The sequence below is a fragment of the Chrysemys picta genome, unplaced genomic scaffold (genome assembly GCF_011386835.1).
Source record: "Chrysemys picta bellii isolate R12L10 unplaced genomic scaffold, ASM1138683v2 scaf206, whole genome shotgun sequence".
NCBI classification, from domain to species: Eukaryota; Metazoa; Chordata; order Testudines; family Emydidae; genus Chrysemys; species Chrysemys picta.
In genome coordinates, this window is record NW_027052913.1 from 80,001 (window position 1) to 85,000 (window position 5,000).

The 5,000-nt window shown below is 70.6% G+C and overlaps 1 non-coding gene across 1 annotated transcript; it reads left to right on the forward strand.

Moving 5' to 3' along the window:
* Positions 1 to 1,912: 1,912 nt before the first annotated feature.
* On the forward strand, positions 1,913 to 2,031 carry LOC135978304 (5S ribosomal RNA). The gene has a single exon (XR_010595730.1). It is a non-coding gene; the product is annotated as a 5S ribosomal RNA (ribosomal RNA).
* The last annotated feature ends 2,969 nt before the right edge of the window (positions 2,032 to 5,000 follow it).

A 5,000-nucleotide genomic window follows, 5' to 3' on the forward strand; every position in this document is an offset into this window, starting at 1 on the left:
CCGCCCTGGGCTGACCCTCCCCGGCCGCAGCGAGGGACTGCCTCCCGGCCGACAGGATCGGGCCCCTGGAAGTCTGGGGGTGGGGGGGGGAAATCGCCCCACGCCTCCGAGGAGGGCTGCCCGGGCGGGCCTGGCCCCGGAGCTCGAAAAAAAAAAAAGGATCGGGCCCACTAGAGACATGGACCAGGCCGCCCTGGGCTCACCCTCCCCGGCCGCAGCGAGGGACTGCCTCCCGGCCGACTGGATCGGGCCCCTGGAAGTCTGGAAAAAAGACTGGAACCTGACGCCTCCGAGGAGGGGGCGCCCAGGGAAGGAGGGAGATCCGGGTTGACCTGGTGACCGGACGGGAAAGAGGCCACCGGGCGTCCCCCCCCTTAAAACCTAGGGGTTGACCTGGTGGCCGGAAAGCGAACCGGCCAGCAGGTGAACCCTTTCGATTCCACGGGTTGACCTGGTGCCCGGGAAGCGAACCGGCCAGCAGGTGAACCCGTTCGATTCCACGGGTTGACCTGGTGCCCGGGAGGGGACTCTGAAAATTTTTCAGCCCTTTCGACTCGGGGTTGACCTGGTGGCCGAGAGGGGACTCGCACGGCAGGCAAGCCGCCCTGGGCTCACCCTCCCCGGCCGCAGCGAGGGACTGCCACCCGGCCGACTGGATCGGGCCCCTGGAAGTCTGGAAAAAAGAATGGAACCTGACGCCTCCGAGGAGGGGGCGCCCAGGGAAGGAGGGAGATCCGGGTTGACCTGGTGACCGGACGGGAAAGAGGCCACCTGGCGTCCCCCCCCCTTAAAACCTAGGGGTTGACCTGGTGGCCGGAAAGCGAACCGGCCAGCAGGTGAACCCTTTCGATTCCACGGGTTGACCTGGTGGCCGGAAAGCGAACCGGCCAGCAGGTGAACCCGTTCGATTCCACGGGTTGACCTGGTGCCCGGGAGGGGACTCTGAAAATTTTTCAGCCCTTTCGACTCGGGGTTGACCTGGTGGCCGAGAGGGGACTCGCACGGCAGGCAAGCCGCCCTGGGCTGACCCTCCCCGGCCGCAGCGAGGGACTGCCTCCCGGCCGACAGGATCGGGCCCCTGGAAGTCTGGGGGCGGGGGGAAATCGCCCCACGCCTCCGAGGAGGGCTGCCCGGGCGGGCCTGGCCCCGGAGCTCGAAAAAAAAAAAAAGGATCGGGCCCACTAGAGACATGGACCAGGCCGCCCTGGGCTCACCCTCCCCGGCCGCAGCGAGGGACTGCCTCCCGGCCGACTGGATCGGGCCCCTGGAAGTCTGGGGGGGGGGGGGGAATGGAACCTGACGCCTCCGAGGAGGGGACGCCCAGGGAAGGAGGGAGATCCGGGTTGACCTGGTGACCGGACGGGAAAGAGGCCACCGGGCGTGCCCCCGTTAAAACCCCTAGGGGTTGACCTGGTGGCCGGAAAGCAAACCGGCCAGCAGGTGAACCCTTTCGATTCCACGGGTTGACCTGGTGCCCGGGAAGCGAACCGGCCAGCAGGTGAACCCGTCCGATTCCACGGGTTGACCTGGTGCCCGGGAGGGGACTCTGAAAATTTTTCAGCCCTTTCGACTCGGGGTTGACCTGGTGGCCGAGAGGGGCCTCGCACGGCAGGCAAGCCGCCCTGGGCTCACCCTCCCCGGCCGCAGCGAGGGACTGCCCCTCCCCACCCCCCGGCTGACAGGATCGGGCGCACTGGAAGTCCGGGACAGTATTTTCCCCGACGCCGGGGAGGGCGGGCGGAGGGGCTCTGGCGGCCAGCCCGGGCCCCGGAGCTCGAAAAGGAAAAAAGGACCGGGCCCGCGAGAGACGGGGGCCCTGCCGCAGGGGGGGGGGGCAGTCCGACCGGGGCTCACCGTGCGGCAGGCCCGGGCGTCGGCAGGGGAAAGCGGGCGAGGAGGCGCGGGGCCGGGTGCCTACGGCCATACCGGACCGAACGCCCCCGATCCCGTCCGATCTCGGAAGGTAAACCGTCCCGGGCCTGGCTAGTACTTGGATGGGTGACCGCCTGGGAATCCCAGGTGCCGTAGGCAGCTTTTCCCGGTCCGAGTCAGCTCTCTCTCCTTTTCTGGGGGGGAAGGAGAGGGGGGGACGGGCCGGAAAGCCCCTCGTCGCTCCTGCCGAGTCGGAGGTCGCGGCCGCAGGTCACGGGTCTGGGCGCCTGGGGTCCGGCTCCCCACCCACCCGGCTTCCTCCGCGGAGGACCCCCCCCGGGGCCACCGAAGCCGCTGGGGGAGACCCCGGGCATGGGGCGGACTGGCCCGGACCCTCCCGGCCGCCGGCCCGCAGGTCCGCCCCGAATCCCCCCCCGCGGCCACCCAGGCCAGGCCTGGCCAGGCGGGACGGACGGCGGGTGTCCAGCGCCCAGCGGCTTCCTCCAGCGGGGACCCACGGACCCCAAAGCCGCAGGGGGAGGCCCCGGGCCCGGGACGGACTCGCTCGGACCCCCTGCGCCCGGCCGCCGGCCCGCGGGACCGCCCCGAATCCCCCCGCGGCCACCCAGGCCAGGCCTGGCCAGGCGGGACGGACGGCGGGTGTCCAGCGCCCAGCGGCTTCCTCCAGCGGGGACCCACGGACCCCAAAGCCGCAGGGGGAGGCCCCGGGCCCGGGCCCGACTCGCTCGGCCCCCCCGCCTCCCCTGCGCCCGGCCCCCGGCCCGCGGGACCGCCCCGAATCCCCCCGCGGCCACCCAGGCCAGGCCTGGCCTGGCGGGACGGACGGCGGGTGTCCAGCTCCCAGTGGCTTCCTCCAGCGGGGACCCACGGACCCCAAAGCCGCAGGGGGAGGCCCCGGGCCCGGGACGGACTCGCTCGGCCCCCCCGCCTCCCCTGCGCCCGGCCCCCGGCCCGCGGGACCGCCCCGAATCCCCCCGCGGCCATCCAGGCCAGGCCTGGCCTGGCGGGCCGGTGTGCGGCTCCCCCGGGCTTCCTCCCCCGACGACCCGCGCCCCCCTGAGCCGCAGGCGGAGACCCCGGCCCCGGGGCGGACCGGCCCGGGCTCGCTCGAGCCCCCTGCGCCCGGCCCGCAGGACCGCCCCCCCGAATCCCCCGGGAGAGGCCCGGCCTGCACGCCACTGACGACCCGCGGCCCCCAAAGTCGCAGGAGGCGCCCCCCCCCGGTTAGCCCCGTCTCGCTCCGCGCCCCCCGCCCCTCGCTGCCGGGACCGGGCGCCGCCCCAGAGTCAGCCGCAGCCGGCCGGCCTGAGAGCTGCCCTCCTGTGGACGACGGTGAGTTTACCTTGATACTAACCGGCCGTCAGCCAGGTCAACCCCATTGCTAGACTGGGGTGGACCTGGTGGCCGAGTGGGGACTTGGAACATTTGACAGCTGCTTCCCGGGGCTTGACCGGTTGTCCTGAACGCCCCCCACCCCCAGCCCCAGCCCCCGGCTCCTGCTCCCCTCTCCCCAGCCTCGGTGCTCCGCTCCCTGCCTCGGAGGCTGCCTCTCTGCGGCGCCTGCATCGCCTCCGAGGACGCGCACCCTCCGGAGGCTGGACGTAAACCCACCACTGCCGCTGACCCGGCTCTCCGAGGGACGACTGTGAGGCCTCCCCCCCCCCCCCACCCCCGGACCGCCCTGGGGACGACTGCTAAGCCTCCCCCACCGGACCGCCCGGGGCAAGACTGCTAAGCCTCCCTCCCACACACACACACACACACTGTCGGGGGAGGACTATTAAGCTTTCCCCCTGGAGCGCCCGGGGCGGACGACTGTTAAGCCTGCCCCCGGAGTCCTCGGGGGAGGACTATTAAGCTTTCCCCCCTGGAGCGCCCGGGGGGGGACGACTATTAAGCCTGGCCCCCGGAGTCCTCGGGGGACGACTATTAAGCCTCCCCCGGACTGGCCGGGGGGCGACTATTAAGCCTCCCCCGGACCTGCTCCGTCTCGACTATTAAGCCCCCCTCTGTGGTCCTCAAGACCACTGCCGTGCTGCCCTCGGAGTGGGGTGACACCCGGGCCGGAAAGCAAACCGGCCACCAGGTCAACCCGTCGAATCCAATGGGTTGACCTGGTGGCCGGAAAGCAAACCAGCCGCCAGGTCAACCCGTCGAAACCAATGGGTTGACCTGGTGGCCGGAAAGCAAAACGGCCGCCAGGTCAACCCAGTAGATTCAGCGGGTTGACCTGGTGGCCGAACGGGGACTTTGAAAATTTGACAGCCGCTTCCCGGGGGTTGACCTGTTGTCCCGGTGGGGACTTTGAACATTTGACAGCCGCCTCCCAGGGCTTGACCTATTGTCCCGGTGGGGACTTTGAGAATTTTACAGCCGCTTCCCGGGGCTTGACCTGGTGGCCGAGTGGGGACGTTGAACATTTGACAGCCGCTTCCAGGGGGTTGACCTGTTGTCCTGAACGCCCCCCACCTCCCCCCCGGCTCCTGCTCCCCACTCCCCAGCCTCGGTGCTCCGCTCCCTGCCTCGGAGGCTGCCTCTCTGCGGCGGCTGCATCGCGTCCGAGGACGCTCACCCTCCGGAGGCTGGACGTAAAGCCTGACACCCGCCACCGCCGCCGACACGGCTCTCGGAGGGACGACTCTGAGGCCTCCCCCCACCCCCGGACCGCCCTGGGGACGACTGCTAAGCCTCCCCCCCGCCCACACCCACACCCACACTGTCGGGGGATGACTCTTAAGCCTCTCCCAGACTGCCTGGGGAACGACTATTAAGCCTGCCCCCCGGAGCACTCGGGGGACGACTATTAAGCCTCCCGCGGACTGCCCGGGGGATGACTATTAAGCCTCCCCTGGAACGACTATTAAGCCTCCCCCGGACTGGCCGGGGGGCGACTATTAAGCCTATCCTCGGGGGAGGACTATTAAGCTTTCCCCCTGGAGCGCCCGGGGGGACGACTATTAAGCCTGGCCCCCGGAGTCCTCGGGGGACGACTATTAAGCCTCCCCCGGACCTGCTCCCTCTCGACTATTAAGCCCCCCCTCTGCGGTCCTCAGCACCACTGCCGCGCTGCCCTGGGAGTGGGGTGACATCCGGTCCGGAAAGCAAAC